Raw genomic sequence first — 12,944 nt, forward strand, 5'->3', positions numbered from 1 at the left:
AGAGCGGGAGGGGGATAAATTCACCTTAAATATAGTGCAGCTCCTTTCTGCATCAAGAACAATTTTTCTACAATCCTTGTGAGCAGGGGTCATAATTCATAATAGTTTTTATATTTTTACATTCCTTATGTTTTTGCCAACATGTAAATAAAGAGAAGAAAAAAGCAGGTTATGAATCAACTGTGAATTGAGAATGTGTTTAGGATTAAACACAGATTCTATGACCATGGCCAGAATGAAGAGAGTAAAGGGTCATATTTTCTACTCCAGCTCCAAAGTTTCATAGGACAAATTTCTGCTGTCAGGTGAGTCATGGAGGGATTTTTTGGGGGGCTACCTGGGGCCTTCACACTTCTTGGAATAAACAAACCTGATGAATTTGTCCTGGGTCTTCATATAATGAGGCACAGGTGTGTGTGTAAAATATGGAAGTGGGGAGATAAAGACAACACAGGGAAAACCTTAGAAATGGTTAAAGAAAAAAAACCACATTTTTTGCAGAAGAGAGAAGTTCTGTAGTTCTGCCAACTGCAACACAAATGACAGGAAAAGTTCAAGGAAAGTTGATATCTAAAAAGAAATAAATAAAAGGAAATTCAATGAGAAACAATATTCAGGTCAGGTCAAAGCCTAGAGAAAAATGCTCATTCAGAAGTGGGCTGCCATCCTGCTTTTTCTGAAGTGAACAGCTGCTGGGTATTGAAACCAGCCCTCACAGTTGGGTGCCTGCCACCATGGCAACACTCTGGTGTCTGAGCTGGAGTGGCCAAGGCACAATGGGGTGGTTCCATGGCCCAGAAGCACTCTGGCTACAGATTAGGTAGGTTGTGTGTGTGTTTTTTTCCTTTGTGTATATCTGGGGGACTTTGATTCCTGGGTTTGTGTTAGGCTATTGGAAACTTTTCTAACCTATCATAAGCCCTGACCTAAGCGGCAAATTTTCATGCAAATAGCAGCATGGAAAGGAAGCACTGAAGTGTTCAACAGGCAAATAATGTATTTCCAGTCTCTTTTAAATGATTTCTTACAAATCTCTAGCAGGTTCTGGGCATTTGTACCTGGTCCCTTGGATTGTACCTTTAGGATGTTTTTTAAAATAATGCTTAGCTTGCTTTTTGTATTTGTAGTTTATAATAACACATGATCCTAAAAGGAAAAGCTATCATAATCTTGTAAACTGAAAAAGTTCGCTAATAAAGACTTTGATATTAAAAATATAGCCTATAGCTTATATATTATATATGCAGAGCTCCAATAATTAGCACATTCAACTGTTGAATTCACCATCATGGTTTCATTAGTATTGCAAGCTAAAAATTTTATCTACTAGTTAAGTATAAAGAAAATTCCAAAATAATAACCTCATAATGTAGCATAGTAAGTGATAGCATAGACTTTAGAGCCAAACTGCTTGAGTTCCAATCCTGCCATTTATTAGCTGTGTAATTTTGGGCAAGTTACTTAAACTGTCTATGACTTTATTTCCCCTGTATAGAATGATGACAAGAGTAATACCTTCCTAGTAAAGATGATTGGGAGTATTAAGTGAATTAATATTTGTAAAGTGCTTAAAATAGTGTTTGGTTAGTATCATGTAAGTGCTTAAAAATAAATAAGTAAATAAATAAATAATTTAAAATTGTTTTTTAAATAATTTAAATCTTTTTTGATAGTGAGAAATGCCACCTTTGGAATTCAGGACAGCACAGCATATTTCTATATCTATATTCCCACTCAGAAAATGTTAAACTTCTTATTTACACCTAAGACTTGTAACTCACTTGGAGTCATGCAAGGCTCCTTGAATTGATAAAGCAGTTTGTTTGTGAATTTAGCCAATTTGTAAGTGAGCAAGGGGGAGGGCTTTGAGAAATACATACTAGATCTTCTGATTAATTTAGATCTCTTCAAATGCTTAAGTGTTCATTACAAGCACAAAGCACAGTGCTTGCTAAACTGAGCAAGCATAAGATGCCACCCCATGCTGAGATACCCATCGCTGTACTCTCCTAGCAGTAGCCAAGCAGTCTCAGCCTCCTAGGGATGGAAAGCCCAGCAATTTTTCACCTCCGTAACAGGTTGGGTTGTATCATTTCTACCATGGCTTGTTCAAGGGCTTTCCATTTCATCCTAGATCTCCACTGGTACTGAAGAGCCCACTCATGTGCTCAGATGCACAGTTTTCATGGTGTCCATTCATATAAGGCCATGCCATTTCTTACAAAATGTGGAGATGCATTATCTTCTGTTGTGGGGCTGCCTGAAACTGGCTCTGCTACACAATCCTGTTCTTCTGTTTACATGTCACTAGTTGAGTATGTGAAGACATTTTGTGGTTAGGTGTCAATGGTTGCAAAATGCTTTCACAAATCTTGTTAGGATATTTGGGTGCATTCCAAACAAATATGCTATTCCACTACCCAGAGGATCTATAACTTTTTGGAATCCAGTCTATCTGGAGCTAAGAGGTTAACATTTTAGCCATTGTTTTCAAATTGAGTCACATATGTTCAGTTCTAAGAAAAAGGATTAGAAGTCATTCTGGGACCTCAAAGAAAATCAACATCTATTTCAGTTTGCAAAATGGCAAAATTCTATTTGTATACAATGAGGGTGTTTCCCCCTTTACAATTATTCAAAATAGAGTCATGTAAGCAAGGAAAGGTGAGTATATCTAAGCATAGGGCTGAGTGCTGAAAGGACAAAGACTGAAATTAGCAGGTCACCTCAGAGTTTAACATATATCCTGTTTTCTAAGAAAACAAATGTACTATCAGATCCAGTAAAACTTTCTGTGGAAAATATTTTGGATGCCAGAAGCAAAATTAGAGAAAGGCAGTATTCCATAGTTAAAGGAAACAGAAGCTGCCACCTAGAAGAAACTCAGACCCACTGAAGCTATAATAGTTTGAGAAGACACAGAATTGAGCAAATTGACTTTACTGTTCCAGGAGGTTTAAATAGAAATCTTTAAAAAGCTGTCTCCTTTTTCTACATTTTACTCCAAGGATTGAAAAGGCCTTAAACAAGAATGTTGGCTCTAGTATTTAGCTATACTTAAAGCAGACGGGAAATTAGGAGGTGTACCTGGGCTTCAGTTTCACTTTGGACACTTGTCAATGTCTGAAAGGTTACTTTCCCTTTTTGAGATATTAATAACCATGGTGGTGGCAGCAGCAGCTATTGGCAGTAATAGCAGTAGAATTAGTGATAGAAGCAGAACAGCAATGATACAAACAGCCATGGTAGTAGCAGCAGTAGTACTAGTAGCAATAGCAGTAGTAGCAGTAAAAGTAGTAACAGCAGCAGGAGCAGCAGCAGCAGGAGCAACAGTAGCAGCAGCAGCAGCAATAGTAGCAAAGGAGCGATAGTTGTAGCCATAGTAGCAGCAATAGCAGCAGTTTGCATTTATTGAGCAGTCTATCCTCAGACACTTGAATAGAAACTATATAAAGACTGTTCCATTTAAACCCATGATGACCTTTCAGAGTACGTATTAATACCCACATTTAACTACCGAGGAAGCAGGACCAGAGAGGTTATGTAATTTGTTCACTTAGTTAGAAAGTGGAAAATCTGGATTTTGAATCTGGATTGATTGGATTACAGAGCCTTGCACTGCTTTTGGGAAACAGATGTGGTATCAAGCAGGGTTCCTCAAACATGAATGTACTTATAGGAATCATGTACAGACCTTATAAAAATGGAGATTCTGATGCAATTGGTCTGGTGGGATGCCCAAGACCCTGCATTTCTCACAAGCTCCTAGGTGGTGCTACTGGTCCAAGCACACTTTGACCAGCAAAGGGATAGTGGAAAGAAAGTATGCTTTCCAGTCACAATCTCTGACCTAAGTTTACTCATCTGTAGAAGAAAGGGGTGTAATAAGATAATTTTAAAGGTACATTCCAGGCCTAAAATCCCAGTATGCAGGGTGTAATAAGGTATTAAGAAACCAGATCACACAGGAATGACTGTTAGCCGCATGAATTTTTAAACTGGTTTCAGTTGAGATGCTGGCTGTGATTTATGTATCTTCCTGAAGCATCACTGACAGGTGGGGATCAGCCACCCTCACTCAAATTACATTATTGTTAAGCTTTAGGCTGAACTAAAATCTTACTGAAAGAGTTCAAAGCACTTCTTTCCATAAGCATCTTTAAAGATTATGAATGTAAAAATAGTTTCTTATGAGAAGCTTAGATGGCAGGATTTTTCTTTTTAATAACAGAGATGAGAAGTCTCCAAAACCATAATGGTAGCACAATCCATAAATATATGTTAATGCCTCATTTTAAAGTCTCACAGAAATTGAGGTTTTCTGAGTTAACAAAATAGACTTCATCACAGATGGTCTGAATGATAAAAGGAACCAGCACACTAGTGTAGCAAGACTAAAAACACTGCTCTTAGCTGAGCATGCTGAAAGCCTTTAAGGAAATCTTTCTACATATAGCGTTGTTAAGTGCTGAAGTAAAAATGGTGTTGATTGGCAAGGGCACTTCAAATGCTTTAGGCAAAGCTCAGGGCCATAGGTGTACAATTTTACAAAAATTATTTCCAATTAAAATAATATTCAGACACATTTTCTCATCATCTTATGCCTAACACAAGACAATGACACCAAGGGAAGTAGTTTTTGCTCTCTTCCAAGAGCTACAGTCCAGATCACTAAGAGAGATGCCATGAGTTTCTGTTTTTTTTTTTTTTTTTTGAACTCAAACAAGGGCAGGGGTTGGAGTAGAGCATAGTCAAGAGTCTATGAGTCTCTGAAAAAGGATTTCCTAATGGTGAGGAGTGTTAGAAATTGGGATTGGAATCCTTTGACAGGGCTTTAGAAATCACATAAAAACACACATCCATTCAGAATGGCCTAAATATATTTGTCTGAAGGAATCTAGTCACAAAATATTTGCTGTCACAATATGCTTTTTACGGTCTGCAAGGGTGGCCCATATTTATTTAGCCAACTCTCAATTATCCATGGAGTGACAGTCAAACTTTTTGAGACATGGAAATACTTTTTTATAAATAATTTCTTATGAAGAACCCCAAAATGTGAAATAGATTAAAAACAGAGCTACTCCATTTAAACTTTGGGAAGAAGATTCCCCTTAGACTCCAATGTAGACAACATGGGTTGTGTTCCAGCCATTAATTGCTGCTTAACACACCACCCCAGAACTTAGTGGCTAAAAACAACACTTTATTATCTCTCTTGGTCCTGTTGGTTGACTAGGCCTAGCCAGGAAGTTCCTGCTTGGGGTCTTTCATGCAGTAACAGTCATGATGCCATCTGAAGGCTTTGTTGGGCTGGATGTCCAAGATGGCCTCTTCATTCCCTTGTCCAGCACTTCAGGTATCCTTGGATTCTTTCTGTCTCCATGTGGCATCTCATTCTCCAGGGCCTTTTAGTGTGGTTTGTGATTCTCACAGCATGGTGATATCTGGGTAGTCATATTTCTTACACAGCAGCTGTCTTCTAAGAGACAGGAATTGAAACTGCAAGCCCAATTCATGGCTATGCACAGAACCTGTACACCACAACTTCCATTGTATTCTATTTTCAAAGAAAGCATGGGGCCTTCCAGGTTCAAGGGGGTGGAGAAATAGCCACCTCTTGATGGAAGGTAGCAATGCCACATTACAGAAGAACATGTGGGATGGGAGATATTGTTGCAGCCATGCTTGGAAAATGCCATCTGCCACAGTTGAAAAGCACTATGGTAATAAGGATCTGAAATAGTGCGGAGAATCAAAATTTACAAACAATCATAGGGTCTTCTTAAAAATCCCTTCCTTATTAGAGATTTTAATTATAATCATGTACGAAATTAAAAGTAGTGTTTGGTTTTATTTATTTTCTCTATTAGCAGAGATATTAATGTTATATCCTATTAGGCAAAATGTTATGAGCTGCTATTTATTGGGGGAAGGGAGGCAATGTGAAAAAGGGAAACAGGGACATCAATGGTGTTGAAACACAGCCAGTCCTCCTGCTCCCTATTTTCTATATCACAGAACACGACTGGTACAGACACAGTGTGACCCCAGAACATTCAGGTTAGAGAGACAGATAGAAGGAAAGCTGCTGCAACATGTAACCATTCCTGCCAATCAGTAAAGCAGGCAGCTGGCATTTTGCAGAGCATTTTGAAAGAAAGCAAAGCCTTCTGTAGAAAACAACCAGCAAAAACTTAAAGACTGTACTTTGAAGAACCATAAACAAAACCTATAAACCTTCCATTGGAACTAAAGTCCTGGGCTGGGCACAGTGGCTCATCCCTGTAATCCCCACACTTTGGGAGTCTGAGGCAGGAGGATCCCTTCAGGCCAAGAGTTCAAGACCAGCCTGGGCAATACAGCAGGACCCTGTCTCTTTTTATAAAAGAGAAAAATTAAAAAGAACTGAAGGCCTCAAAAAGAGAAGTGGAATACTAGCACAGAGAGCTGAGACAAGAGGATTTCCAAAACCTACAAGAACAAGAACAGTTCTTAGGCCATACTAATTAGGGGCTTTCTCTAGTTCCTTAGTCAGTAAGAAAAGGACAAAGACTGCGGAAAACACAATAAATAATATATTAAATACAAAACACCCTTTACTACATTTAACTGTATATGAGAAAATATTTAAGTATTAAATTCTGGTTTCAGAAAGAAGACTTAGTTGTTCTCAACAAATCCATTGCTTGTCTTCATAAATTCCAAAATTAAAAGACTCTAAAATTTCATAGGTACCTGAGCTGAATGCACACTCACTATTATGGTCAAGATTCTTGTGCCCAGAATGGACAAAATCCTTCAGAATTCTTCCTTCCCAAGTTTTATTTATGTCTGGATGTGCCACGTTACGTTACCGTATCCATGAGGATGATGGAAAAGGAGTCCAGAATAGTCTGAGACTTAGTTTTGGCTCTATGAATTACCCTCTGTAGCTCCAGCTGGAAGAACTAGTTTGAACATATCTGAAGGCCAAGTATGGATTAGAGAAGCAGGTTTAATATTTTTTCTTACCAAGGGAAATTAGCTACTGGAAATTGCTCAAATTATTACTGTCACATTCTTCTGCTACCAGGGTAACATTTTCAGAGAATGGTTCTCAAAGAGATGAAGTCTGATCAGTCTTGATGAGATTACTTTGTAAGGATGTCCTTATTCTAAGATTTTAAAAACAACTATGGGCATGAAATATCACGGATGATTGTAGATTTGTGTGTATGGGGAACAGGAAGGTTGGTGAGGGGGGAATCAGTTGTCAGAGTGAAGAAGGAAGAAGGAAGGAAGAAGGAAGAAGGGAAAAATAATCCCTATGAGTACTTTTTTTTTTAAGTTTCTTGTTTGTAGAAGTTTTACACATAAAACTTATTTTTTGGATCTGATACTGCTCTTCTACAACCACAGTTTATTGCTACATGGTTCTTTGTGACCGGTCAGTCTTCTGCTGCCTCTCCAGTCTCATTTTTCTCATGAAACTCCACATCACCAAGCCACACTGAAGGTATATGGAATGACATTCATGTTTTTGAATATGCCATACTCTTTCACAACTCTGTGTCTTTGCGCCTTGAATACCTTTTCTTTCTTTGGCCATCAAGCAAATATCAATGCTACTCATAAGATTACTTAAAAGTAATCTACTTTTAAGAGTTGACTCAAATATTACCTCCACTATGACGCCTTTCTTTACCTTGAAACTTATCCCTACCCCTTACCAGCGACAATTGACCAATCCCTCTTTTGTAATTCCTTCTATTTTTAGCATATTTCTATAGTGATACTACCACATTTCATTGCTTTTTTTTTTTTTTTTTTTAAGAGATGAGATCTTGTTCTGTCACCCAGGCTAGAATGCTGGAGTCCAGTGGTACAATCATAGCTCCACCACCACACCCAGCTAATTTTTAAAAATTTTCTAGAGATGAGGTTTCAATACGTTGCCCAGGCTTGTCTCAAACTCTTGGTCTCAAGTGACCCTCCCACAGCAGCCTCCGGGAGTGTTGGGATTATAGGCACGAGCCACTGCACTCACTTACCTCGCACTTCTTTTTATTTAAGTATCTGCTTCCCCCTACCAAGTAGCAAGCATCCTCAGAGCAGCTACATGGATTCTTTTAAAGATCTGGGACTTCAGCTTTTCATTCAATTTTGTAATAGTTCTCAGCTTCTTCCAATAAATTCCACTTTTGTGCTCAAGTTAGCTGAAGTCACTTTCTATTATACATAACCACAGAACCCTGTTACAGTAATTTCCTGAAACTGAACCAATTGTTTGAGTGGAAGGGACTCAGGAAGCTCAGAGCACAAAAAAAGGAGACCATAAGAGTTAGAAACTGGCAATGTTTGTCCAGCACTTTTCAGAGGAGAGTGTGCTCAGCTTCTGGGAACTCACTCAGTCTGGCAACTGAAGAAGTATTCTCTCTTGTGGGTCAAGGATAATTCTACATACCTCATCATGGCCTGGACGATATTCTTAAGACCATTCTCCACTTTTTTCTCTGACTCCATGTTTCCCTCCCAACCTTACAATCATAAATTCAATTCTCCGGGTATTATGAGATCAGGAAAAAAGCAGCTTTAGTAATTGGAAAGAAGTATCCTCCATTTTAAGTGAATAACATTATACAGCAACTTCTTGACAGTTTGGACAGCAGCTCAAGTCAGTTGTCTCAGTCTGAAAAGAGTTAGGGCCCTAGCAATGGTGAGTTTCTCAGTCTGCAAGACTGGCCTGAGGTGACCTCACCAAGGTGGTGCCCTCACCAAGATGGTGCCACCCTTTGGGGTTTACCAGGAATGCCACAGTTTGTCCAGATTATACTATTCTTCCCTGCCATGCCTCATTTCACCACAATACTCATAAAACCTTAGCGGTGAATAAGTCTTCAAGGTCCACATTCCTTGCTATATGAGGGTTAGACAGTAAGTTAAACTTAATTCCAATCATTACCTAAAATTAGAAAGTTGAGTGAGCAAGGTTTAGTTTTACCTTGATATGATAAAAGGTTTTAAGAAAATTGATGATGTAAGGCAGTTCTCTCCTCTGTTTTTTTATTTTCTGTGACAATACAAGAACAGTGTTGGCACGAGCAACACAGACCCATGTGCATTTCCTGACTCCATCTCTGTAACCCACCCCTCCCTTTTCTCTTAAAAAGCACATGGAAATGCAAACGTGTGACTGTGATATTATTGTGATAACTTTAAATCTTTTGGGATTTATTGTTAAAAGTCAATCACTTGCAAACTTTGATACTTCTACTATGATTGGTATGAAGTTGCTTGCAACATATCAGTGTGTCCTGTTGAGACCTGCAGATGTAAATATTGAAGGAAGAATGTTTCAGCTAATTATTACGTAAGTTGTTTATAAGAATTTTCTGGTGTTTGTAGAATTAACCTACCAATTTCACTCTTTCTTGTCAGCTTCAGTAGGAGGAACAGAAACCCAATCTGGTAGTACTGAGAACTTGAATTGGAGTCCATACTGGAAACCAATAAATCACTTCCATTATCTAGAAGTTGTTTATTTGTCTTGATCCTTTCTCGTAGATTTGGGCTGACCTTTCTAATCAGATTAAATAAACAAGGTTTTGCTGAATATTAAAACACTGGAGAAAGCCCAAGTCAATTGACAGTGATGCCCTTTTTATTCTAAGATTACTGATTTAGATTCCTCAACTCCACAGAACTCGATCCCTGGCTGCAGGTTGAATACTATGGATGCCAGGGAATACCTTCCTTAGGCCACCTGGGGACTTATTTAGTACTTGACTTATAATTTTTTTTATTATTATTATACTTTAAGTTTTAGGATACATGTGCACAATGTGCAGGTTTGTTACATATGTATACATGTGCCATGTTGGTGTGCTGCACCCATTAACTCATCATTTAGCATTAGGTATACCTCCTAATGCTATCTCTCCCCGCTTCCCCCAACCCCACAACAGGCCCCACTGTGTAATGTTCCCCTTTCTGTATCCATGTGTTCTCATTGTTCAATTCCCACCTGTGAGTGAGAACATGTGGTGTTTGGTTTTTTGTCCTTGCGATAGTTTGCTGAGAATGATGGTTTCCAGCTTCATCCATGTCCCTACAAAGGACATGAACTCATCCTTTTTTATGGCTGCATAGTATTCCATGGTGTATATGTGCCACATTTTCTTAATCCAGTCTATCATTGTTGGACATTTGGGTTGGTTCCAAGTCTTTGCCATTGTGAATAGTGCCACAATAAACATACATGTGCATGTGTCTTTATAGCAGCATGATTTATAATTCTTTGGGTATATACCCAGTAATGGGACAGATGGCTCAAATCGTATTTCTAGTTCTAGATCCCTGAGGAATCGCCACACTGACTTCCACAATGGTTGAACTAGTTTACAGTCCCACCAACAGTGTAAAAGTGTTCCTATTTCTCCGCATCCTCTCCAGCACCTGTTGTTTCCTGACTTTTTAATGATCGCCATTCTAACTGGTGTGAGATGGTATCTCATTGTGGTTTTGATTTGCATTTCTCTGATGGCCAGTGATGATGAGCATTTTTTCATGTGTCTGTTGGCTGCATAAATGTCTTCTTCTGAGAAGTGTCTGTTCATACCCTTCGCCCATTTTTTGATGGGGTTGTTTGTTTTTTTCTTGTAAATTTGTTGGAGTTCATTGTAGATTCTGGTTATTAGCCCTTTGTCAGATGAGTAGGTTGCAAAAATTTTCTCCCATTCTGTAGGTTGCCTGTTAACTCTGGTGGTGGTTTCTTTTGCTGTGAAGAAGTTCTTTAATTTAATTAGATCCCATTTGTCAATTTTGGCTTTTGTTGCCATTGCTTTTGGTGTTTTAGACATGAAGTCCTTGCCCATGCCTATGTCCTGAATGGTATTGCCTGGGTTTTCTTCTAGAGTTTTTATGGTTTTAGGTCTAACATGTAAGTCTTTAATCCATCTTGAATTAATTTTTGTATAATGTGTAAGGAAAGGATCCAGTTTCAGCTTTCTACATATGGCTGGCCGGTTTTCCAAGCACCATTTATTAAATAGGGAATCCTTTCCCCATGTTTTGTTTTTGTCAGGTTTGTCAAAGATCAGATAGTTGTAGATATGCAGCATTATTTCTGAGGGCTCTGTTCTGTTCCATTGGTCTATATCTCTGTTTTGGTACCAGTACCATGCTGTTTTGGTTACTGTAGCCTTATAGTATAGTTTGAAGTCAGGTAGCGTGATGCCTCCAGCTTTGTTCTTTTGGCTTAGGATTGACTTGGCAATGCGGGCTCTTATCTGGTTCCATATGAACTTTAAAGTAGTTTTTTCCAATTCTGTGAGGAAAGTCACTGGTAGCTTGATGGAGATGGCATTGAATCTATAAATTACCTTGGGCAGTATGGCCATTTTCATGATATTGATTCTTCTTACCCATGAGCATGGAATGTTCTTCCATTTGTTTGTATCCTCTTTTATTTCACTGAGCAATGGTTTCTAGTTCTCCTTGAAGAGGTCCTTCACATCCCTTGTAAGTTGGATTCCCAGGTATTTTATTCTCTTTGAAGCAATTGTGAATGGGAGTTCACTCATGATTTGGCTCTCTGTCTGTTATTGGTGTACAGAAATTATAACAAACTGTCTCTCAGACCACAGTGCAATCAAACTAGAACTCAGGATTAAGAAATTCACTCAAAACCGCTCAACTACATGGAAACTGAACAACCTGCTCCTGAATGACTACTGGGTACATAATGAAATGAAGGCAGAAATAAAGATGTTCTTTGAAACCAATGAGAACAAAGACAGAACATACCAGAATCTCTGGGACGCATTCAAAGCAGTGTGTAGAGGGAAATTTATAGCACTAAATGCCCACAAGAGAAAGCAGGAAAGACCTAAAATTGACACCCTAACATCACAATTAGAAGAACCAGAGAAGCAAGAGCAAACACATTCAAAAGCTAGCAGAAGGCAAGAAATAACTAAGATCAGAGAAGAACTGAAGGAAATAGAGACACAAAAAACCCTTCAAAAAATCAATGAATCCAGGAGCTGGTTTTTTGAAAAGATCAACAAAATTGATAGACTGCTAGCAAGACTAATAAAGAAGAAAAGAGAGAAGAATCAAATAGATGCAATAACAAATGATAAAGGGGATATCACCACCGATTCCCACAGAAATACAAACTACCATCAGAGAATACTATAAACACCTCTACGCAAATAAACTAGAAAATCTAGAAGAAATGCATAAATTCCTGGACACATACACCCTTCCAAGACTAAACCAGGAAGAAGTTGAATCTCTGAATAGACCGATAACAGGCTCTGAAATTGAGGCAATAATTAATAGCTTACCAACCAAAAAAAGTCCACAACCAGATGGATTCACAGCCGAATTCTACCAGAAGTACAAGGAGGAGCTGGTACCATTCCTTCTGAAACTATTCCAATCAATAGAAAAAGAGGGAATCCTCCCTAACTCATTTTATGAGGCCAGCATCATCCTGATACCAAAGCCTGGCAGAGACACAACGACAAAAGAGAACTTTAGACCAATATGCTTGATGCTTGATGAACATTGATGCAAAAATCCTCAATAAAATACTGGCCAACTGAATCCAGCAACACATCAAAAAGCTTATCCACCATGATCAAGTGGGCTTCATCCCTGGGATGCAAGGCTGGTTCAACATACAAAAATCAATAAACATAATCCAGCATATAAACAGAACCAAAGACAAAAACCACATGATTATCTCAATAGATGCAGAAAAGGCCTTTGACAAAATTCAACAACACTTCATGCTAAAAACTCTCAATAAATTAGGTACTGATGGGAAGTATCTCAAAATAATAAGAGCTATCTATGACAAACCCACAGCCAGTATCATACAGAATGGACAAAAACTGGAAGCATTCCCTTTGAAAACTGGCACAAGACAGGGATGCCCTCTCTCACCACTCCCA

At 38.5% G+C, this 12,944-nt stretch overlaps 1 long non-coding RNA gene across 3 annotated transcripts in view; it reads left to right on the forward strand.

The window, feature by feature from the left end:
• Nucleotides 1-714: 714 nt before the first annotated feature.
• LOC129057534 (uncharacterized) overlaps nucleotides 715-12,944 on the forward strand; it is a 44,854-nt gene continuing 32,624 nt past the window's right edge. For 2 of the 3 annotated variants that reach the window (XR_008522118.2, XR_008522116.2), the window contains exon 1: nucleotides 753-820. This is a non-coding gene — a long non-coding RNA (uncharacterized LOC129057534). Of the gene's footprint in view, nucleotides 821-12,944 lie in introns of all 3 variants that reach the window. The other variant, XR_008522117.2, reaches the window with a different exon arrangement.

This window comes from Pongo abelii, chromosome 12 (assembly GCF_028885655.2).
Source record: "Pongo abelii isolate AG06213 chromosome 12, NHGRI_mPonAbe1-v2.0_pri, whole genome shotgun sequence".
NCBI lineage: Eukaryota > Metazoa > Chordata > Mammalia > Primates > Hominidae > Pongo > Pongo abelii.